This window comes from Dromiciops gliroides, chromosome 2 (assembly GCF_019393635.1).
Source record: "Dromiciops gliroides isolate mDroGli1 chromosome 2, mDroGli1.pri, whole genome shotgun sequence".
Classification (NCBI taxonomy): domain Eukaryota; kingdom Metazoa; phylum Chordata; class Mammalia; order Microbiotheria; family Microbiotheriidae; genus Dromiciops; species Dromiciops gliroides.
Genome location: NC_057862.1, coordinates 462,652,427 through 462,677,604, shown reverse-complemented (window position 1 = coordinate 462,677,604; position 25,178 = coordinate 462,652,427). Strand labels below are relative to the sequence as shown.

The 25,178-nt window shown below is 41.4% G+C and overlaps 1 protein-coding gene across 2 annotated transcripts in view; it reads left to right on the top strand.

Moving 5' to 3' along the window:
* Window positions 1–249: 249 nt before the first annotated feature.
* Window positions 250–25,178, top strand: part of EYA2 (EYA transcriptional coactivator and phosphatase 2) — a 257,595-nt gene continuing 232,666 nt past the window's right edge. Inside the window, exon 1 of one of the 2 annotated variants that reach the window (XM_043985380.1) lies at window positions 250–342. The gene's annotated coding sequence lies outside the window, so the exon portion shown is untranslated. Of the gene's footprint in view, window positions 343–1,046; window positions 1,156–25,178 lie in introns of those variants that run through there. The other variant, XM_043985381.1, reaches the window with a different exon arrangement.

Below are 25,178 nucleotides of genomic sequence, written 5' to 3'. Positions count from 1 at the left end.
GCGAAGGAAGGCTCCAAGCAGCAGCTGCCTCAGTCGGATACCCGCTCCCCCCCTGCGAGCCGGCTGCAGCCCGGATCCTCCGCGAGGCGCCGCGCGCTCCTAAGCGCCCCAGCTCCCCGCGACCCTTTCACCTCGCGCGCGGGCCTCGCCCCGCCCCACCCCACCCCGCCTGGGGGCCGAGAACGCCGCTACCCGCGGGGAGGAGGAGGGGGAGACAAGAAGAGACTGGAGGAAAGGACGGCGGGGGACTGGGGGGAGGGGGGACCGCTCAAGCACTAGCGTCTCCGCAGCCGCCCGCAGGCTCGGCCCGGGGACGCGGGAGCTTCTTTTCAGCAGCCCGTGGTGAGTACAGAGACCATCACTCTTGCCCCCGCGCGCGCGATCTCACACACGCCTCCCACGCGCGTTCGCTGGCCTCGGGGTTGGGGAGGTGGAGCAGAGTAAGTAACTGCACTGGGAGCCTAAGGGTAGTGGGGCGCAGGCTGGAGGGCTAACCCTGACCCCGCACCCCAACCGGGAAAGGGTGCTTCTCCAAAAACAGCCCCTGCGAGCGCCCACAAAGCCGCCTGCGGGGTTACCGGGGCTGACTCAGGGGCCATTGGCCGCCTTCGTCCGCGGAGGCGCGGAGCTGCCCGCGCGCGCTGTCCGCTGGACTCACTGAGCTAAGGCGGCTGAGCGAGTCGAGTGAGCAGGACGAGGCGGGCGCTCCGCTGGCCCCAGACCTTCCCGGTGCCTCGGGAAAGGGCTAGCTAGCCCGGGGTCTGGTGCAGGGGGGACCGTGCTGGCCGGCGGATCGCGGCCTGCGGGGCTGCTCCTCCTGCGCCCTGGGCTTTGCTGAGACCGCTGCTGCGCTCGCGGCAGATTACACGGACGACTCGGCCACCTCTGGAGACTGGGGCCGGGGCAGTCCGGACAAACCTAGCCCAGGTGGCCAGAGCTGCGTCACTGCCTGCTTGAGGAGAGAGTGGACAAGTGCTGGGCTAGCGAGGAGGGAGGGAGCGCTGTAGGACGCTGCCCCTGAACCGGCTGGCGGCCGAGTGCTGACAGGCGCCAGGTGCGGAAACCTTCCTGCGCCCCGAGGCGACTGGGGAGAGAGGGGCCGAGCAGACCGGGTGAGTCCGCTGCCGGTGCCGAAGGAGGACCGGCTCGCTTAAGGTGAGTTTGCGGAGACCGAAGCCTTCCTGCCAGGCAGGGGCCGCGGAGATGCTAAGGACGAGTAGGCTCTGCTAAGTCCTAGAAGTCAACGGACGGGCGAACGTCCTTTCCTCTTTGAAACTCGCTTCGGGTTGAAAAAGCCCAGGGCAGTGGTGTCCTAGCCGTTACTACTGTGACCCCTCCTCCCTCGACCCTCTTAGGGGGGTCAGTTAGATTGCAGCCCTAATCACCACTTTGTTATTTCCTTCCGGGCCGGGAATGGGACCCCCGAAATAAGTGGTATTTGTTGCTGTGTAACGCAGACCCTGGTGACGAGAAGTGCTTAAAAACACTGGGTCTGTCTGTGTATTTGTTTCTTTTTTAAATTTATTATTGTTGAACTGAAGAAACCAAAGAATGGGATTTTATGCCGCCGTCCAAAAACTTCAGTTTGTTGGTTTTAGCTAGTGAGGTTTTGTTTTTGTTTTTCCTGCCCAAAATAAATAACTTAGTGCTAAAGAAGTTATTTAAGTGCAAATACATAAGTGCAAAAGGTCGGGTAACAACCTCTCAAGCTAACTGCTACTGCCGCTGCAAAAACAGCCTTGGGGTGAAAACACTTGCACCCCCGGAGTCCACAATTTCTTTTCAGTTGCTGAATTGTTAGGGCAGTTCCTAGGGTCTCGTTACTAGGAGAGGTGAAACTGACTAATCTTGCGGGATCGGGAATCTAAAAATAAAACTCATGCCGAACTTTATGTTGAGAATTGCCACGTAATCTTTAATTACCTTTTTTAACAACAACAAAAAATTACACTTCCATATAAATCACAACTGTTTCAGTGACGTTTAATTACCTGATGCAGTGAAATGAGTTAATACCTAATCTGCATCCAGCGCTGTTCTTAAGACTTAGGGGGAGTCTGAGAGTGATTTACAAACATCAAATAAGCTTTTGAGTGTTAAATTATGTCTGAGTTAGGGAATACCTTCCAAAGGAAATTATTGCCCAGGGTACAATTGCTGTGGGTTTTTTTTTATTTTAATATTCCATTCATGTAATGGTATATTTCTCCTCTACTGAAATTTTCATTGTTAAATTACATATATACAGCCAATAAAATGTTTTGGGTTTGCTTAAAATTTATTAATAGGCCCTTTCCAACACATAATTCTCTAACATTGTAACTAACAGAAATGGGCAGGGAGGGCATTTGAACAGAGTTCAAAGCAGTTCTATACTGGATGCACAGATCTCTGCTTCCCTCTCTTGAAATAATCTCCATTCAAGAATTTTTCTCAAACTTATGTTAATTTTTCTTTAAACTATAAATCCAGTATTAATATAAGCTGCTCTTTTTATTTTTTACTACTTTTTAATCTCTTCCCTCTCCCCATTTCCAAGCCTTATCTCCTACCCCCACCCCCACCCCCAAAAAAGAAATATTGAAGGAGTACCTGAGTTTTTAGACGTGCAGCTTATTTGTCTACTGATCTGGGAAAGATGATATTTAATTTGGATGGCCAGAGAAGGCAGATTTGGGCTTTCTTTGAAACCAACTACACTTTGCTTTTTGCTGGAGCAAGTAACTAGATTTTAAAACTCCCTAAGACAGACTCCAAGTAAAACCTTACATGAAATCATGAGAAGATTCTCAGTGCAGCTAGATCTTTTAAGAGAAATGAGATATTACAGTAATGAATATTTTCTGAAACATTTTTGTTCCTCATTTCAATTTGGGATTTTAAAAGTAGCTTTGTAATAATATTTTACATTTGACTAGATAAGACTTTTGCTTCATTTACCTCTCCTTGAGCTTTTCCTTGCCATACTACATGTAGTATGTATACATATGTAGAGGATCATTTGGCATTTTCATATAGAGAGAGTAACCCAAAAGTCAGTGATTTAAACTGCACTAAGACTTTTGGGACACTCAGCATGTGCACATGAATATTTTTCTGTTAACTTATTAAAGGAAATCAAATTGTCTAGGGTAAATTGTATCTTGCATTAAAATTCATAATCTTCTGTTTGAATGACTTGTTGTAAAGAGCTCACAGGAGTCTTGGTTTGGGGGCTTATTCTCATTTGGCCCAGTACAGAAAGGCGCCATGTTGACAATATCTGGCATTATATCTGTTGTTTTAAGCTGCTGAGAGACATTGTTAGCCATATTTGAGAGAATAAATGAATTAAATTGAGTTTTTATTGGAAGACTGGAAATACCATTTGCAAACCTCATTTTAAAATGGTTGTGCTTGCAGTGTGGGGTGAGCACATCCTTGTGTAGACACAAATGGGTTTGTGTAAAATGTACACACTCAACCAGTGTTCATTTTAAAAGGGCATGTGCTCCCAACTACAGGATCTGTCCTTTCTGGCAAAGAAGAAACCAGTTTCCTTATTTTTTCAGTTACCTTTCCAAAGACAACTTTGGTCAAAGACAAGAGACAAGTTTTGCTAAGATCTGACTGGAACTAGCTCTGATGAGATTGCATGGCCCTTCACCAGGCTTCTCCTGCCAGATGTTTTTTAGGTGTCCTCAGCTGGAGTGCCCAGTTAGACGCTAATTAGCCTCACCATAAACTCCTTGTAGAATAAACTCACAGGTTGTTATGCTTAATGTGTGGAATTGACTGCAGATTATGATGACTCTGACCAGTGGAAAAAATGCTCTCTACATTTATGAGAAAAGATATGATGTGATGTGGTGTTGGCTTTTGGTTTTGTTTTTTTAATGATGGGGGAGGGGTGACAGATAATTAGAATCCTAGGACTTTGAGCCACCTTAGAGGTCATGAAATCCGTTCCCTTCATTTTACCATTGAAGAACTTGAGAGAGAGCAAATGAATTGCCCCGCTTCAGCAGATAGTAAATAGCACAGCCCGAAACAAATCCAGGTCCTCAGTGCTGTTTTCACCTCTTCCTAGTGGGCAGACAAAGGCCTGCGGCAGTGAAGTGTTCTATGTACAGAGCTGGCAATATATTCTTTTCTCCAAGGTACACTTCATCAAAAAGCAATGAGATGGCATGGCAATAGCACCAGACTTGGATTCAGAACACACCCTGGCCAAGTGTCTTCAGTCAAGGAGGAAAAAAAAAAAGTCAAGTTTACAAGAAGAGTGGTAGATTGTGATGGGTTTTGTGTCGCTACTTATGGTTATACTGCCTAGCACCTGGAGACGAAATCTTCAATAAAGAATAGTAGTTGGTATAAGATAATGCTCAACCTCAGTTTCCCCATTTATAGAACAGAATGAGTATCCTTACACTATCCACCTCACTGGGCTTTTGTGGAATAAATGCTGTGTAAACCCTGAGGCCCTTTAGAAATATGAACTATGATTATTACTGGATTATTATTAAAATGTGTAGTTAAAACATTACAGATATAGACAACAGCGCCTGCCGCTTCTGGCATTGAGGCCTATATTTCCACATTAGGAAAGATGGGACAGTACATAGGGAAGGGGGAATTATGTTTTCCAACTGGTGTTGGGAGATTAAACAAAGACCCCTGACTTGGTACCTTCTACTGGCATTAACCTTTCTGGGGGGAAAAAAAAAAGAAACAACAAATGGAGAGTCCTTTTAAAAAAGAGGGTAGTGGATAGCCTAATATGGTTTCTCCTTATCTCTAGTGTTGCTGGGCTTAAGTGCCCTAATAGTCAATAACTCCCAGGGCAGAAAATCTCTATTTACCAGAGGGTACTGCCAGGACAGTTCTTTCTGGTGGCAGAACCAAACTTTTTTTTCTTTATCCACATCCCCCCACCTCACTCCTTGCCAAGTGTTTAACCCCAGTAAGGACAGTGAGCTGTGAAAACACCAGACTGTTGACAGAAAAAGCACACTCACATCCCCCTTTCCATCCCTTCCCATCCCATTACTAGTCTTTCCAAAATGGTTCCTTTTTGTCTGTTGCAATTGTTAGCAGGGAACAGGAAATAATTGGCTTGTGGCTGCCTTAATTCACTTAAGACAATGCCTCATTTTCTTTATTTGCAGATCTTAACTCCTTTAATGGTGTTTAACCAACACCCTGGTTTAGGGTGGGGCTAAGCCCCCTTCAATTAGGTGGGACCTCATAGCAGTGACATCCTGGTGATTGACAATAGCTGCTCACTGGGGACTGACCCTGGGAATCCATCCTTGCCCTCTCTTAATGGAAGAGAGCTGAGTAATAATAGCTTACGATTCTGTAGAGCTTTGAGGAGTAACTTGTTTGTAATCTGGATACTGATGAAAATATTTTTAAAGTAAAAGGAATGATATATTTAGAGAGAAATGGAAACTTAAAAACTGGTCTGAATTCCTTCTCTACAACCTCTTGCTTACTTATCGTCTTATCCATTCATTGCTTTGTTCAGTCTCTGTTTACTCTGATTTAAATTTCTTTGGAGGAAAAAAAGATGGTATAGTGAGCTTTTTGTGCTCCATGCTGATATAGTATATTTGGGGCTTTTATTATCAATAGCTCTATATGTACTTGGTGTTTTAATTAAGGAAGATGTAAAAAGCAAAGACACTTTTCCCTCCTAAGCTCCACTGCTGAGATGTAACAGAAGAAAACAAAAATCAAGCATTTAGATAACAGGGGTGTTGTCTCTTATCTGTAAGTCAAAGTACATTAGGAATGTTTCCTTAGAAAGGATACTCAGTTATACCTGCAATTTTCACTGGTTTCTTGCATTAGAAAATTGATACAAATTTAAATTGGCCAAGCACACTTGATAATTTAGGCATCAGGAGAGAAGCTAAGTGTAAGGCCATAGACTGTACATAGTGGGGAAAACTTCAAGTTTACATTGAGAATAATAGTTTGCAGTAGGATTTGTGTTGCAGTATGTCTGTGTAGTTACATTGCATAGCATCTGAAGAGGATATCATCAGCAAATAATCATTAGGAACTGGCATAGAAAATTGAACTATTTCTTTATGAATTAAATATAAGATGTTCTAAACCTAGGAGTTTAGGGGTGTTGTCTGTGTTGAAATATCAGTATTGTTGGTGTGACAGTAGGGGTTAGTTTGTAAAGGGTAATTAGTCGTAATGTATATCTCTGCCCACAGACACAACTCTTCAAATGCCAGTATCACCTTTGATTGCCTTTGATAGTAATTATAATTATCATCACTAATTTGGGAGGATAGATCTCTGAAAAGTCTGTATCTAGATGAAAACCTGGTGCATTAAAAATCTAAACCTGGAACTTTGATCTAGTTCTGAAGGCTACCAAAAGGTCTAAACTTCGACTGAAATACCAGTTGTTGCTGTTTAGCCTTGAAAATGATCAAGGTAATTACCATTTCAGTAATGGCAGATGCTGAACGAAAAAAAAGGATTGTTTTTTTATTGACAGTAAAACATTTTATGAACAATTCATCGTACATTGGTGGCTATAACAGTGTTTGTTTAAGGAATGAATTTTCCAGTGTATATGCTTTAAATGATCATTTTTCTTTTGTGCCCAGTAGACATGGCATAATGGGTAGAGAACTGGCCTCTGATCCAGGAATTGAGTTCAGGTTCCATTTTTTGACACATATTGGCTCTGTGCTCCAGGCTATAGGGACTAGAAGGTGCTGACTTGCATTGGGAAAGGGAGTTTCATCATCCAGGAATTCTCTATCCAAATGAAGTCATGGGTTCATTCCCTTTCCCCTACGTCCATATCCATCTGTCTATTGTATCTCATCCCCAGCTTGGCCACCAGCTAATGATTTTTTTTTCCACAGAAATTTATGAAATTAAGTCCTGTGCTTCCCTATGTATTAACAGAATGAGTACCCACACCAATCGTGAATATATCTCTAAATAAAATACATGATGTGAAATATTCCATAGGGACTTATCTTTTTTTGTGAATTTAGCTGAAAAAACTAAGTGCCAAATGAAATTATTTCCCAGAAAGAAAGAGCAAACGTGCAGCCTTCCACCATCATGTGAGAGGAGAAAGGGGGGTCTGAATGACACACAAACAGAGCAATATACTCCTCTTTCATTTCATCCAAGTTGTCAGTTACTCTTTTTTTGTAGTCATCTCTGAAATACATTACAGCCCGTGAGCTAAAAAGGCATTTTAATTTTGTAAAGGAGAGAGGCTCCTGCCAGAGACTCGCATCTGGTTCAACAATCACTGTTTCTGTAACATACCTACGTGGGGTTTCATGGTCAGATGTGGCCGTGCCAATAGGAAAATTACAGAGGGAAAGGATGTTGAAAACATTGACTCTTCTGTGAAGAAATGGGGAAAACATGAAGAAATCCAGCATTTTTTAAAAATTGCTTTAACACAAGCTTAGAATGTTGCTCTTCAGCCTCTATCAAAAAAGTGACTGTGGCTGATTAGCAGACCCCCAAGTGCCCAAATATCTCTCCAGATTCCAGCACATCATGTGGGTATTATTTAATGCCGTATAGATGGCAGCTTATTTTTTTGACCCAAAATGAGAAAACATGCGGAATTCTCCAATGCTTTTTTACAGGCTGCTATTATGGAGAAAGCAGCCAAACCAGAAAGTATTAGATCATGGGCTTTAAATGCATAAATAAGCACTTCTAAGGTCACCAAAAAAGCAAGGCTGAAACCACCACCACCACTAACCCACCGCAAACTCCAGGAGCCCGCGGGGAATGACCTCAGTCAGGCCCAACTTCCTGTCTGTGTGACTGATATTTTCGGTGGGTGTAGGTGCAGAGAAGGGGCTTCTAAGACCGTTAGCCACTCTGAAGAAAGAGAATCGAGGTCAGATTAGGGAGAGTCGAGATTTGGTTTCGGTTCTGAAAAATTGAAAAGCAGGTGAAGAGCCCATTAGTAATTAAATAGCATTAAAGAGCTCCGACCTGGGAATCTGGAGATTGGGATCATAGGTTTAGAACACTGAAAGGAATCTTTTGAGATCATCTAATTCAATCCCTTTCATTTTGCAGTTGGGGAAACTGAGGCCAAGAAAAGGGAAGGGACTTAACCAAGGTCCCCTAAGTAAGTTGTAGAATCAGGATTTGAATTAAGGTCGTCTGAATATAAATCTAGTGCTCTTTCCATTCCACCAAAACTACCCAAGTTTTATTAGTCTTTTAAAAAATGTAGTCTTTTTTTTTATATCACATTAATTTCTCATTAACTACTCATCCCTCCAAACACTGAACCTTTCTTTATAATAGAGAAACATTTTAAGCAAAGCCAGGAAACAAGCTGTCTGACATTGCATACCATTTTTGACATCCGTAGTCCCCATCTCTCTAGTGTGATAAGAAAGGTATATTTCTCCATTATTTCTGTTGGACCAAATTCATTTTTCTTCAAGTTCTTCAGTTGTCAGCTGCTTTCTAATGGTATCGCTTACATTTTTGTAATCAATGTGAATATCTTCTTGGTTCTGCTTTCTTCATTCTGCATCATTTCCCACAGGTCTGTCCATACTTCTCTGAATTCCTCCTATTTATTGTTTTTGTGGTATTTCAATATTTTGTTACATTTATATACTATAATTTGTTCATCCCTTCCCCAAACAGTGGGTACCCATTGTGTTTCCTTTTTTCCCTACAAGATTTTTATCTTAACTCTGCTACTAATATGAATCTGACATGTTCTACTGAGATCTCACTATTCTATAGCTGGATGAAGGCCTCTCCTTCACTGGATCGTTCACTGAAGTGAAAGTCTAAGTGAAAGAAGGTTTTGGGGTGAAATGGTAAGGTATTATTTCCTCCCCCAGAGAGATGACCTAATCCTAGTTTATTTGTAATAGGTTTGGTTATAAGGAAACAAGCAGTTCCTTACAGGAGATGTTTTCTCTGCTCCAATTTTACAAGGTCCTTTTCCCACAATAGCCCTGGAAAGTAGATAGTGTAATTATTCTTTGTTTTTTTGTTTTGTTTTTGTTTGTTTGTTTTGGGAGGGAGGTAGGGCAATGAGGGTTAAGTGACTTACCCAGAGTCACACAGCTAGTAGGTATCAAGTGTCTGAGACCAGATTTGAACTCAGGTCCTCCTGAATCCAGGGCCAGTGCTTTATCCACTGCACCACCTATCTGCCCCTCAATAGTGTAAATATTCTTATCACCATTTTCTAGAGAGAGAAAACTTAAGTGTCAGAGGAGGGAGGTGAGAGTAGAGATCATACCCTAGGACTTAGTGCTAAAAAAAGACCTTAGAAAACATAGCATCATAGGTCTTAGAGTTTGAAGGCACCTTAAGAGAACATCTAGTTGAACCTCAAACCTACAAAATGAGGAAACTGAGGCTGGAAAGGGAATTGACTTGCCCAGGGTCACACAGATTGGAACAAAGCAGAGTCAGGACTTTTTTCCTAGATTCTCTGACACCAAACCCAGGGCTTTTCCCACAGTGCCACTATAACTCTGGCAGATCAGACATCTACCAAGTTCAGGAGCTCAGAGACTGGAACCCAGGCCTTGCTGCTTCCAAATCTAGTGTTCTCTACTATATACCTGGTGGCTCTCTGAGCTCCTCTGGGATTCATTTCTCATGTAGTCTTAGCAAGATTGAATGGAAGCATGAGGCAGGGGGAGAGAGTTGGGAGAGTCCTTTGTTAGATTTCCCTCAATCTTCTAACTAGACAATGTCATAGGCCATTACATGTTGGAACTTGCTGCCTTCTGTTGTAAACACTCTAATGGGCAGAGTCTTGGCACCATCCAGTGAAGGAGAATAGAATAGGAGAGGTCGTTTCCATCCTGTTGCCATCTTGCTAAATAGACTGCTCACTATGATGTGGAGTTAATGGTTGGAGTAGGGAGAGGAAGAGAAGAAGGAATTTCTTCAACTCAGCAAATGTATTAAACACTGGAAATGCCTCCAGGATTACTCAGGCACCCACAAGAAAGAAAACTGGGGAAGAGACACAGGAGTGGGCTTTGGGGGAATAGGATGACTTTTTTAGCGGTTTGCATCTAGAGAGTAGGCATGTCAGACTGCTCCCTGCTTCCCTCCTCCCCTGTGTTGTTCGTGTGTGTCTTCTGCACTTGATTTTGGAAATAACCCCATTTCTGGGAAATTTTGCTGTTATGGTTTTTTTCCCGCTGAGTTAGAGGGGGGAACTGACTTTTTCTCTTAAATGCCCAAACTAATCCTTTTACAACAGTTGAGTTTCCTGTGGTTGATCTTATAGGTTCCACTAATGGTTGATTCAATAGGAAATTTGTTGGTCACCTTCTGGTACCCATTGTGTAGAACATCCTAAAAAAAAAATTACCCTAGAGCTTTTTTAATATCCCCAGGGGTATTACTTACCTTTTCAGGTCTGTACTGCTGAACTGGGAGGATGGTTCCAGGCATCAAGCAGAAACTGGAACGTGGTAAAAACCAGTTTCCTTCTCAGAGAAAAACCAAGGTCTCTGTTTTCATGAATCTTACCTTCTGTTGGGGGGAAATATGATTCACACAATCATACTGCAAACGGGATGATGAGTGCATAAAAGAAGCAGTAATATTAACAGATTGCTTTCATGTATCAAATGAGGTAAGTTGTATTGTCCTTAGCCCAATGCCTTGCAAATAGTAGATTCTATATCCATGCTTATTCCTTCCCTCTTTTCTTTTAGCACCCCCCCCCATTCCCACTTGAAATTTTTCAAAGCTTAGTCCTCAAAACAACCCTGGGAGGTAGCAATAAGTTTAATGATTATCCCTATTTTAGACATGAGAAAACCAAAACTTTTCAAGGTGATGTGACTTGCCCAAGGTCACACAGCTTTATAAATGATGGATGTGGGACCTGAACTAAGGTCTTCTGACTTCATATTCAGTGCTCTTTCCATTCTACCATGCTGCCTCAAAGTGTTACGTAAAGGGGATTGGGGCAAGCCTCACAGAGGATATAGCATTTGATCTGAGCTTTGAAGAATAGGTAGTCTTTATAATAGCCAATATTTATATAGTGTTTTAAGGTTTGTGGTGTCATTTTACAAAGATTACCTTATTTGATCCTCACAAAAACCTTGGTAGGGGAAGAGAGTCTATTATTTTGTCCATTTTACAGATGAGGAAACTGAGGCAGGCAGAGACTTGAGGACTATTTTGGTGTCAGCCACAAATGAAGCTTGAGCCCCGAGGATAAGCAATGCAAGGGGTAGTATCTCCTAGGGGTAGAAGACCTTGATGTCTTTCCTTTGTTTCCCTGTGGCCTTTGGCAAGTCACCCTCAGTTTTCCTTTTCTGTAAAATGAAAGATTGAACCAGATGGTCTTCAAGTTACCTTTCAGTACTAATATTCCATACACTTATTCTGTTAATTAAATTTTTGCAGGAGGAACTTTTAAAAGTTTTCCAAAAATGTTCCATGTGGATGGGTGTGGGGAGGGAGAGGTTGAGGGAGAGATATAAGTGCTGTGTTTAGGTGGTAGGTAGATATGGGGATGCTATTTATTACAATAGCTATCATTTGTGTAAGACTTTTGCTTAATATCTATGATTTTATTTGAGTCTTGGTCCCATGAGGCAGATTATATTGGTGCTATCATCTTCATTTTACAAATGAGGAAACTGTGGTACATCGAAGTTGTGACTTGCCCACGGTTTCACAGATCAAAAGCAATCAGAGATTCAAACTCATATCTAGTCTTCAAATCAATATGTAACATAGTATCATCGTCTCTTTCCCAAGAGAAACAACTTCATGTAGTGGTGGGGTCAGGGTTTAGAGAGCAAGGTACCACCCCATCAATTGTGTCTTAATAGATATTTTGCAATTGGCACATTTTCTTATTTTTTAAAAAGTATGTTGCCAAAGTAATTTTAAAAGTAACAGAAAGAAGCTTCCTTAAGTGAACTAAACCTTCCTCCTAAAGAGAACTTGGTTCCAGCCGGTCAGTATTATCACAAATTTCTATCTGATTAAAGTGGAATTAAATGAGATTTTATAATAGCAATTTCTCTAAGAAGATCTGGCTGTCATTTATTACCTGTGTAACATTGGGTATTTTGCCTCCATTGTATCCCCATTAGCATGGTGCCTGGAACACAGTAGGTGCTTAATAAATAAATGCTTATTTACTGACAGACAAATCACTTATCCTCTCTAAATGCCCACTTTTCTATTTTGTAAAAGGAAGGGATCTAGATTTTGGAAAGTCACTTCCAGCTTCAAACTTTGTGATCCTATAAATCCTACCATCACCTTTCTTTGCATAGCACTTAGAATTTTCTCAATGCTTAGCACAGTGCCTGGCATGTGGAAAACACTGAATAAATACCTCTTGACTCTTCACAGTCATTTCATCAGACCTCTGCAGTGAGGTACATAGTGCAAGTATTATGATGATGATTATTTTACAGATTAGGAAACTGAGACTCGGAGGAGAAGCAACTTGTCCAAAGTATCCATAACTAATAAATGTTAGGGATGGGACTAGACAAATCCCCTTACTCCTGGTCCATTGCTCTAAAACTGTGTTAGATTCTAAAGAGGAAGGGTGATGGGAATAGAATAGAAAAGGAAGCACCAGGTTCAAGGGTCTTCTGATCTTTCCAGGCTTGGCTTCCTTTAAAGATTTAGCTTAGGGGCAGCTAGGTGGCCTAGTGAATAAAGCACCGGCCCTGGATTCAGGAGGACCTGAGTTCAAATTTGGCCTCAGACACTTGACACTTAACTAACTGTGTGACCCTGGGCAAGTCACTTAACCCCCATTGCCCTGCAAAAAAAAAATACTTAGCTCAGGTACAACTAGGTTTTGTAGTGGATAAAGCACGGGCCCTGGATTCAGGAGGACCTGACTTCAAATCCAGCCTCAGTCACTTGACACTTATTAGTTGTGTGACCCTGAGCAAGTCACTTAACCCCAATTGCCTCAAAAAAGAAAGGAAGGAAAGAAGGAAGGAAGGAAGTTCTCCTTCCACCTCCTCTCTCTGAGATGACCTTCTTCCATTTACACAATTTGTCTTGTCTGTACATAGTTATTTGCATGTTTCTTCCCAAATTGAGTGTGAGTTCCTTGAGGGCAGGGATTGGGGTGTTGTTGTTGTTGTTGTTGTTGTTGTTGTTGTTTCCTTTCTTTATACTCCTTGTACTTAGTACAGTGCTTGGCCACAGTAAGCACTTAATAAATACTTGCTAACTGACCAGCTGACCTTATTCAACCATTTTCAACCTAGGGAACAGACACATGCAGTCTGAATACACTGAGCACTTTTTGGTTGGTATCCATATGAGTCCTCTTTGGTCCTTAAGATTCTCAAAAGTCCCTCATCCCAATCCCACCTCACCCCACCCCCAGCATTCCACACTAGTATATGTTCATCTTTAAAAATATATATAGAACAAAATTTTAAATAGCCAAACAGATTTTAAAAAATATTCAATAAATGAAATTAAAATACTCTATTCATGCCAGACTTTGGGCTCAGACCAAATTTTTACAACTCAAGTTTAAAGGCCAAGAAGTCCCTCGGTTTACAATGGGAACATTGTGATAGAACAGTTAACTTCAACACAGCCATGGAGCTGTCTTTGAAATTAGCCTTTCCTTATTAAAATAAAAGGGAATTAATATATGAAAAACTGAGGTCTCTCACACCCAACAAGCTTTAATAGTTTTAAAAAGAAAAACAAAAGATTGCTGCTCACTTTCTCCAATGACCCTTACGAGAAGATTGCCAAAGGCACCTTTTCCAAGTAACCCCTTTCCAACCCTGCCCACCCATAGAGAAAGTAACAGGGCTGATAGCTTGGGTCTCAGTCTTCACCACCGGCAAGTCTGTGGTGAGTTCCACACTATTTACCATATTCAAAGCACAAACTTTTTTCTCTTATTATTAGAGTAGCAGGCTCAGGTGAGGCATTGTTTGAAAGAACATTGGGCTTTCGAAAACTGGGTTCTGTTACTGGTTCTACCTTTTTTGTTTGGTGTTCAGTTGTTTTTCAGTTGTGTCCTTGTGACCCCATTTGGGGTTTTCTTGGCAAAGAAACTGGGATGGATTGCCATGTCCTTCTCCAGGTCATTTTACAGATGAGGAAGTGACTTGCCCAGGGTCACATAGTAAGCCTCTCAGGCAGGATTTGAACTCAGGTAGGCCTGGTGCTCTATCCATTGTGACATATTATTTCAGGCTCAGTTTTTCACATCTGTAAAATAAAGGAATTGGCTAAAATACATCACTAAAGTTCCTTCCGTCTCTGCTATTCTGTTTGTCTAATATGTGTCATTAGTGGTTGAGTCTCTTGCTTCTGGCTATTGAATGAACCTATCAAAATGTAAAGGCTGTGGGAAGAATCGAAGAATTTGAGAGTAGTCAGAACTGACTCAGCAGCCATTTAATTCAACTCATATACAAAAGGAGTCCCCTACTCCTATGGGCCTGACAAATGGTTGTCCAGCCTCTCCTTAAAGACCTACGAGGAGGAAGCCTCTACCACCCACCTCCTCTCCACTTCATGAAACATTAATTATTAGGACTTCCCCCCCCCCCCAGCCTAAATTTGCCTCTTTATAACTTCTAGACATTGTTCCTGGTTTTAACTTCAGGGAATAAACAGAATAAATCTAACCCATACCCATCAAATATTTGGAGACAGTTATCATGTCCTTCCCCTTGTCTTCTCAGACTAAAAAATATGCCTAATTCTTTCAACTTGTCCTGATATAATGTGGACATAAAGCCCTTCCTCATCCTGGTGCCCTCCTCTGAACACCCTTCAGTTTAAGGATATCCTTTTTATCAGTAATTGTGGTGCTCAAGAATGAACATGATACTCCAGATGAGTTCTGACCAGGGTGTAGTACCGTGGGCCTATCTCCTCTCTTTTTCTGAAATCTCTGGGCTGCATCTCCTAATATAGAGATCCCATTCATTCTTTTAGCTGCCACATCATACTGCTGATTCATATTGAACTTGTAGTCCACTAAAACCCTCAGGTCTTTGCAGTACAACTAGTATCCCAGCAGATTTCCTCCATCCTATATTTGTCAACTTGCTTTTCCCCCCTTAAACAAGTATAAGACTATTTATCCTTATTGGGTTTCATCTTATTAAATTCAGCCCCATGCACCACCCTTTCTAGATTCTTTTGGATTCTAACACCATCATGTTAACCATTAACTATCCTTCTCAGTTTTGTGTTATCTGCAAATTTAATGGACATACCATAATGTCTTTATGTATGCCTTTATCTAAGCCATTGCTAAAAATGTTACATAGCACAGGGCCAAGCAAAGATCCCTGAGTTTCTCTACTAGAGACCATCTGGGGTGGAAAAGCAATTAAATTTTTTTTTCGGGGCAATGGGGGTTAAGTGACTTGCCCAGGGCCACCCATCGAGTAAGTGTCAAATGTCTGAGTCTGGATTTGAACTCAGGTCCTCCTGAATCCAGGGCCGGTGCTTTATACACTGAGCCACCTAGCTGCCCCCGGAAAAGCAATTTTTAAAAAAAGAAACTATTCAAATAAAACCAATGTGTGTTTTTTAATCTAAAAACAAAGACTAAGAAATTATATCCTAGCCCTTTGGGAAATTATTACCACATAGTAACTCAATGAAGTAGAGTCTGCCATATTGAAAGTGGTGATTTAAAAAAAAACTTTTATTAAATTTCTATAATATCTATATCCTGGAGAAGCTTAAATTTTGTGGGTTTTTTCTTCTTGTCAAGTTCTGAATATTCAATGCCTGCTAAGATCAGAACAAAGAACTGGCATTTTCTTGAATGAACAGCCAAAATCAGCTTTGAAACATCCTTCAACAAAGTTATTTTGGTGAAAACTTGGTTTTTTTACCAGTGTAGGCAGAATGACCTTCTCAGAGTGCACTAGGCAAATCCTTCTGGTGGTAGGCCACTCAGCACGATTTCTAGAGGATTGAACCTTTGCTTTTCTCACTGGCTTCTTGAGAAAATGACCCTGAAGAGAATCTAGTCCCAGATCTCTGGGTAAATGCCAGGCAGTCTTCCTGAGGAAGCTGCATTTTATCTTCACCCTCTGTGTGTCATTATGTAAGAATCATATTTAACTCACATTTTAAAGATCAATTTGGGGCAGGTAGATGTCACAGTGGATAAAGCACTGGCCCTGGATTCAGGAGGACCTGAGTTCAAATCTAGCCTCAGACACTTTACACTTACTAGCTGTGTGACCCTGGGCAAGTCATTTAACCCTCATTGCCCTGAAAAAAAAAAAGATATTATAATAGAATGAAAAGAGCAATGGGGAGGTGCATAAAGACCTGGGTTCTCATCCTAGTACTGTTTTTTAATAACTGGGCAAATTACTGTCCATCCTGGGCCTCAACTTCCTCACCTGTGAAATTAAGGAATTAACTAGATTAAAGGAATTGGACTAGATTATCTTTTAGGTCCCTACTAGGGCTAATGATTGATGAGCTACAGGTTGGAATAAAGTTCTGGTTAGCTAGCTCATTCTCAGAGCATTCCATTTGACCAAGTCATCTCGTACATCAGTTAGAGGAGATGATATGCATGAGTTTTAATATACAATACATAGGATTTTAATATTTAGACAAGGACTAGAAATTGCCTACATCAATCCCCTAATTTTACATATTGGGAAACAGAGATTTGGAGGCCCCAGGACTTAAGTGACTTGCTCATACTCACCCAAATAATAAATAGCAGAACTGAGATTTGAACCAGGGTCCTCCAGGGAGCTCTTTCTACTATGCAACAAAAGGAAATAGGAGAAAAGAGTAAAGTAAATGTTTATGCAGTGAATCTTGTAAGTAGAAGTTCTCTGTTGAAGGAGGAAGGAGAAGATGCCCCTTTTGATATTACCAAGGGCATTGTCAGCAAGTATACCACCAAGAAAGAGGCAATGTGTAATGACAGAGAAAGATCTGGCCTCAGAGTCCAAAAGACACTTTTGACACATGATGTGCATGAGATTCAGGGAAGCCCCTTAACTTCTTGGAGCCTCAGACAACACTCTAGGATGGGAAGACTATAGACTGCAGAATAGGTGCCTCTCTCTCCATTGATAGAGGGAACTTCTTCACTGTGAGTTCCCTTTGCCAATGAAATCACAAGTCAAGTGTTCTCCGCAACCCCAGCCCCACCAAAAAAAAAAAAAACCCAAAAACCCACCACTGAGAATTCAGTTTTGCTAAACATAGCTTGGAGCAGGAGTGTAATGAGGATGACACTGAACCAAAGAAGAATAGAATTTGTCCAGAACTCTAGGGCCAGCTACCCAGATCCAACAAACATCTCCGGACATCTGTGACAACAGATGGTGAAGACTGTAATGATGGTGGTGTTGGTGGTGGTGTTGCTTTTTATTTTAATGGGAATACAGTGTTATCAGTTCCCTGGAGTTCCACTAGGAGTTTAGAGGAGGAAATTTAGAAGGAAAGATGCAGGAGCTTTGCCCAGAAACCGTTTTACAATAGAAAAATCCCTTGTCTTTTTGTGACCTGAACTCCAAGGTGGCCGCTAAATGTACTGCATAACCCTGGGAATAGAAATCCCCTTCTCTGGTTATTGTTTTCTTCCTCTGTAAATGAGGGGATTCAGCTAAGTGACCTTGAAGGGACCTTCCAATTCTGATAGTTGATGTCCTATAGTCTAAGGGTCCATTTGACTCTAAGAATTCTATGATCCTAAACAAGACAAAAGAGTAAATGATCACAAGAACTAATGTAAGTAATTCAGACTTCATGTATCAGGAGTTGGAGGCAATGTGAACCTCCTTAAAAAATGAGATTTGAGCTATAAGTGATTGATTAGCTATGGAAGTTTCAGGCCCTTCCATTCTCTTTAATTTCAGGAATTTCGTTCTTTTTCTTATCCTCTTGTTTCGACTGTACTAAATCTTCCAGCACCTTCTGCCTGGTTTTAAGCATCAAGTAAATAAGACTTTCTTCCCTAACCTGTTTTTCCCTACCCCCCCCCCACTTTGTTTCTAGTTTAATATAGAGAACTAATACAGAGCAAGAGGTCTGCATTTTGTCCCACTCTGGCCAAGGTAAAAATAGTTATTACTTTTAATATAAAACTCCTAAGCAACTCAATGCCAAATGGGAATCATAATCTCAGTAAAAAGGCACCAGGTTTCCCAAAGGAACTTAGTGCCTTATGACCAGAAAAAATTTACTAAAGACACTAAAAACTTTTTCCAGGGGGGCAAAAGTAAGGCTCTCTGGGAAGGAGGGAGACGGGGACTCATTCCAAGCTTCGATCAGATACTTCATTTCTTTACATTTCCAAGACCTTTCCCCAGATCAACTCTAATCATGGGGAATGGGAGGGATTTTCTAATCTACCCTTTTGGTTTTTTATGACGAGGAGGAGTATGGGTCATATGGTGCTGATTTAAAAGTGGTGAAAATGTTACAGCTTTCAGAAATAGTTGTCAGCCACTGTTTAGTATGGCAAGGAACCTCTTTGGCTGCTTGTGTTATGAGAACTGGGGTGATATTTTCCACTGGGTACAGACATTGAAGAAAAAAAAGCTTTGAAGACCAAGCCCATAATGTGAACTAGGTCTCTACATGGAGAAGTCTGGAGATCTGAATAAATTATTCAATCATTGAAGGGAGTAGGGGAAAGGGAGGAGAGTTTTCCAAACCTGAGTTTCTCAAGTTGACTGCATCAATTGGAATTCACCAAATAATCCCTGGATTAACCTTCCATTTGCATTTTCTATCAGTCCTTATGGGTCACATTTCTAAAGATTCTTTTGTGACAGACATGTCATTACTCCTAGGAGGATTTTCAAAGACCAAAGATTGTATGTAACTTAACCACTATAGCCATTTGTGGATGAAGAAATTATGAGGTTTTCTTCATTATTTCCAAATAGTTGCCCAACCTGAAGGGAAGTTACTTACCATTCTAGCCTTTATGGTAACTTCAGAAGCCAGACGTGTTGATGTGCTTATAGTTCATGGCAATGACAACAACAAAGTCAACAAACATTGTGTCTATTCTATTCTAGACATTCTACAGGGGATATAAGAAAGGGAATTGGATACAATCCCAACCAATAAGAAGCTTATATTCTAGTAAGGGTGATAAGGCATGTTCACAAAATAACTATAATAGGAGTTAGAATATTATAAGTTTAAAGAAGAAATCCAAAGTGCTATTTTAAAAAATTTGAAGGTGATACATTGCCTTCACCTTGGATAATCAGGAAAAACTTCATAGACAATATGGCAGCTGAGCCAGCTTTGAAGGAGAGAAGATATTTCAGTAGGCAGAAATGGGAGTAGGGAGCCTATGTCAGGGAATAGAGAATGCATGAATAAAGGTATGAGACCCGAAAGGGTATTATGATGATAGGAGATGACAAGCAGTCCAATGAGTCCAGAATATCATAAGTTTATATCTTATTTCAGATCTCTGGAAAAGTCTTATCACAAACCCTGAGGAACTCCTTTCTTGTGTAGGCACCAAGAGCCACAGTGGTTAGATTTTGTTCTATATGACCCCATGGAGTAGAGCTAGGTTCAGTGGGTTGAAATTACAGAGAGGCAGACTTTGACTTTTTATGAAGGGGACCTCCTAAGAGAGCTATCTAATGATGAAATGTGATGTTTGGTGAGGTTAAGTTCCCCATTATTGGAAATATTTAAGTGGAGCTTGAATAACCACTTGCCAAGGATACTTTTGAGAGGCTTTCTGTATGATGTGGGAGATTAGATTAAAGAAGACTTTTGAGGGCCCTTCCAATTCTATAATATCCTATGAAGCAATGTCTTGACTTTGAGTTGACCAGATACAAAGATATATTCTCATGGGAAGCTATAAACTCCTGTCTTAGAGAACTTTAATCAGTCAATCAACAAGTATTTGTTTACCATGTGTGTCAGGCACTGCAGTAAGGGCTGGGAATACAATTATAAGCAAATTCTTCCTGGGCTCTTGATTCCAAATGCACCACCTCCTTTTTTTTAACCCAATATGTCCTCAAAGACATCTCCTATGCCACTTCTTGTGTGTGTGTGGGGGGTGTCATCATTAGAAATATGCCCCATTCTAAAGCACCTTGAGTACATGGGGGGGGAGCTATATGAAAACATGGACAGTGGTCATATAGAGTGAGAAAGTGTGAATAGGTAGTAATCTGCAAAAGAGAACAAATGTGTATCCCTGAGGTCACAGGCTTGATGACATAAATGTTATGCATACATAAGGATAAATTAAGGGCTATATTTTGCCTCCTTACATTTCTGTTTTCTCTTAAATTTTTGTCACATTCTGCCATGTCATTCTTTTTGGGTTTCATTAGGGACCGTTACTTAACCATCTACCTACCTGTCTTATTTTCTATTCTTCTTCTTCATGCACTCTGTGATCCAGCCATACTGTAACTAAGGCAGAGCAAATGGAGCTTTGCCTCAGGGCAGTGAATGCAGAGGGTACTGAAAATGCTTGTCCTTTGGCAGAACAGAAACCAGCCAAACTAGGTTTCTATTTAGCAAGAACAATTAATTAAAACGGGAAGCTATGAAATGTCATTGAGATGAGCTCCACACTTCCCCCAGGTGTGGCAGCTACTTGTTAGCCTCAGGTCTCTATCTCCTCTACAATAGAGGGTGCCCCATTCCTACTCCTTACTGAAAGTATGTTTAATGCTGCTTGGTATGGGTACAAAAATCCTAGTTATAGTTATTTTGTTATTTAGTCTCATTCTGCATTCTCTGCCACCCATGCTTAAAAAATAGTCATTCCTTATCTCTCCTTATTTGAATTCTTCCCTTCCTACAAGGCCTACTTCAAGTGCCCCCTTCCTCTGTGTCCTTCCTGACAACCTGTCTCTCTCTTCCCGTGCCAGATAAAAGTGTTCACCCTTCCTCAGATTTTTCTGAAATACGTTTTATTCCTCCTTTAGCTCCTATCTTATTTTACTTTATATAATACTTATGTCCCTATCATATCTCCTGGTAGATTGGAGGTTCCTTAAGGGCAGGAAATGCTTTATTCATCCCTCTCTGGCACCTCCTCTGAAACTTCCTCATCAGCCTTCCATGGTGGAACTTTGGCCCTGAGGCCCCACTTTCCTGATTGGTGACAGCCTCTCCTGAAACATTATTCTAGGAAAGCTCTAGCCTGCCATCCCTTCTTGCCTACCTCTTTCACTGCCTCCTCATAACATATATGCCATTTCCTTCCCACATATCACCACCATCCATTTCTGGAAACATGAAATAATGATCAAACCAACTCTACCATTGTTCCTGGTTGGGTTGCGTCACTCCCCCACTCACCACCCTTGTAACTTTCCAGACCAAAGTGCCTTTCTCTGGTCACCATTTCCCCTATGTGTATTGTTTCCCCTTTTGGAATGTAAGGTCCTAGACAGTCTGGTTTTTTGTTCGCATCCCCAGTGCTTGCTTAGTACATGGGAAGTACTTAATAAGTGTTTTTCATTTATTTTTTTCAGTTTTGTCTGTGTCTGACATAATGATGTGCATACAATATAAGCTCTTAATAGTATTGAATTTTTAACTCCATTGCCTAGCCCAAGGCCTGGTATGTCATAAATACTTAATAAATATATGTTGTTATTAAGTAGAGGGACTCCGGAGGTTGGGATTAGTTTTATTATACAAATAATAATCCTTGACATTTCTACCATACTTTAAGGATCTCAAAGTACTCCTCTTACAACAAGCCTGGGAGATATCATAAGTGGTGGTGTTCTCATTTACACTGAATGAATGAATGTAAGACCATTTATTAAGTGCCTACCATGGGCCAAACACTGAGGTTAGGTGCTAGTGATGGAGGTGAAAAAGTGAGGTGTGTCTGTCCTAAAGAAGCCAAATTCTCCTGGGGAGAAGACAACACCTAGAAGAGAGTAGTAGTCAGGGAAGGGAGTTTTGTCTGTGGGTCATCAGGTCTTTTCTAGAAACAGTGGCATTCATTTGATTCTGGCAAGAGCAGGAAAATGAGCGATTCGAGTCCACAGCTCTGCAGAGAGGAAAAACAGGCAGGGTGGATTAGATGTGAAGCACAGTCTGGGGCAAGCTAGATATCGCGGGTTGGGTGAGTTCATACTCACTCACCAATCAGGGGAGCTTAGGCACCCTTCCAGAAGCAGAAATAGGCTCTCCTGCTTAGGTTGTAACTTGCCTGAGGGCACATCACTAGTAAGTGGCAATGCCAGGTCTCAGATTCCTGTCTTCAGACTTCAAGTCCGGGGTTCTTTAAACTATGCCACCCTGTTTGAAGTGACTTCACCTGCCCTGGGGAAATTCAAGGATGGGGGAACAAAAGATGGAAGGGTCATGTGGAATGACTTGACTTGAGAACTTGTGGGCTGCTAGAGCAGAGCTGTAACTAGATATTTGTATACTTGTATGAGAACATAAAATTGCCCCTCCCCTCCTAAGGGTGCATGACACACTTGGGATAGTAGATACAGATTTTCTGTATTTTTCTGCATCCCCTCTGGTTGGTACACCTAAGGCAAGCACCTCACTTGCCTAGCTCTTGTTTCCGCTCCATTGCTGCTCTTGTTTTTTGTTTGTTTTTTTTCTGAATTTGCTATTCCAAGTGGATGATGGGTAGATATTACAGTCTGTCTATGTACTGTGTCACCACTGGAGCCAGAGGTTCCTGGGCCTAGAGCACTGTTTACGCTGCATTTACCACGATGCTGAATCTCCTGCCAGTTACTGTACTCTGGATCTCCAGAGAGCTCACTCAGCTCAAAATCTCCTGCCTTAGGTAGTGATTTGGAGGAGGCAAAACTTAGTGTTCCCTCAATAGCAAATCCCCAGGCTGGAATTGGTTATATCCTTTCCCCCCGCTGACATCCCATTGCATTCTTTAGTTTGTGACTTAAACATAAAGAATTCAAACACAAATACACGTGAACACACACACACACACACACAGGTACGTGCGTGTGTGCAAACACAATTTGCCACCTCCAACAGGGAAATATTTCCTCTTGAATTATTGGTATTTGAAGTTGTATTAAATTAGCCCTACTCTGATCTCACATATAAATGTTTTCTTCTTTAAAATCAATTACTTTCCCCCCTCGATTATTTGTCTGGCCAACAAGCACATATTAGGCACCTAGTATATCTAGAACATGATGTTATAAAGGGCACTGGGGCAGAGAGGGGTACAATGCTTAGATAAGATATAATCCCTGTCCTCCTAGGGGATGCAGGCTCTGGGACACAAACACAGATAAGTACAATCTACAACATGATATCATAAGTGTATTAGAACATTGTAAAAATGCTCTACAGTGAGGGAAGGTCATTGTGAAATGAGGGATTCATGGAAGGCTTCCTAAAGGAGGCTTCATTTGAGTTGTAATTCAGAGAATGGATAGAAATTCAGCGGACCAACAATGGGGTGGAGAGTGGCCATTCTGGGCAGAAGGAATAGAGATAGAGCACAGGGCACATTCATGAGGACAGAGAGGAAGCCAATTTGGCTGGAATGTAGAGTTTATGGAGAGGAGTAATGTGAGAGATAGAAGGAAAGGTAGGATAGTGTTGTAGATGACCTCGTATGGCCGGCAAAGGGAATCTAATTTTCTCAGGCAATAGGGAATCACTGATTGTTTTAAAGAAGAGGAGAAACTAGCAGGTCTGTGCATAAGAAAGAATTAGGAATTCTTAGGACTAGAAAAGACTGTCAAGATCTAGTCAATCATTTTGCAGGTAGGGAAACTGAGGTCAAGGGAGAGAGCATGATTTTCCCTAAGTCACACAGTAAGTTAGTAGCAGAATTAGGATGGTATTACAGGTCTCTTGCCTCAGTCCAGTATTCTTTGTATTATCCTACACTGGTCTCCCAGAGACATCCAAAAGTTTATCTCACTGAGTCCCTTGGTTTCATAGTCTGTTCCCTTAAACAGAGTCCACTACAGTGATCTTTTTAGTGAATGTTCTTAATGTCACAATCCCCACTAACTATATAAATAAAGCTAAAATGTCTTTGACTTTAAGTAGCACTTCCTTTCCTGTGATCAAAATGCCTCTTTAATAATCCCCCCCCCAATTTGGTTTGATAACTTCTGGGGAGGGGCAAGAATGGTAAGAAGTATGTGTGCAGAGGATTTTTTTATTTAAAGACAGGATTTGAATCCAGGTCCTCTGACTCCCTGACCAATCTTCCATCACTTTTGTTTTACAGGACCCTCTCTGATTATGGTTATATGAAAGCAGTTATGGCAGGTAATTCTTGCCATAAATTTAAGCCAGTAAATCCTAAGGTTCCTTTAAACAATATATCTGTGCACTTTTATTGTGTTTGAGAAGATTTTTCTATTAAAGAGGAACAGATGGGGGGCAGCTAGGTGACACAGTGGATTAAGCACTGACCCTGGTTTCAGGAGGACCTGAGTTCAAATCCGGCCTCAGACACTTGACACTTACTAGCTGTGTGACCCTGGGCAAGTCACTTAATCATCATTGCCCTGGAAAAAAAGAGGAACAGATAGGCTCATAGATTTGGGCTTGGAAGAGATCATAGAAGGTTTATAGACCAAGTCTTTTATTTTACAGATAAGAAAACAGACCCAGAGAGGTTTGATGACTTGTCCAAGGTTCCTCATGTGGGAAAGCCATGCTTTTTTGTGGCAGATAGCAAAACTGAGAGTTAACATGGGCATTCTGACCCTTCTAGGAGAGCAGGCTCACTTGTAATTCATCCAGATTTTACCTTGGCAAAGGAGGGAGAACATGGCAAATGTATCATTGATGCTAAAGACCTTTGTTCATTTCCCCTAACTCCTCATCAACATGAGGATGCAATAGAGCCCAGAATTAGGAAAACTGGATTCTTATGTTAGCTCTGCTACTAACTTGCAGGTCCTTTGCCATTACCAGTTCTCAGTGTCTCCATCTGTAAAATATGTACATGTGTCCAATTCTTTACAGCCCCCTCTATCATAGCACAATGATGCTGTCCATGGGGGTTTCTTGGCAAAGGTAACCAAATGGTTTGCCATTTCCTTCTCCAGTGGATTAAGGCAAACAGATGTCCAGTGACTTGTACAAGGTTACACAACTATTAAGTGTCTGAGGCCAGATTTGAACTCGGGTCTTCCTGACTCTAGGTCCAGTATTTTATGCACTGAGTCACCTAACTGCCT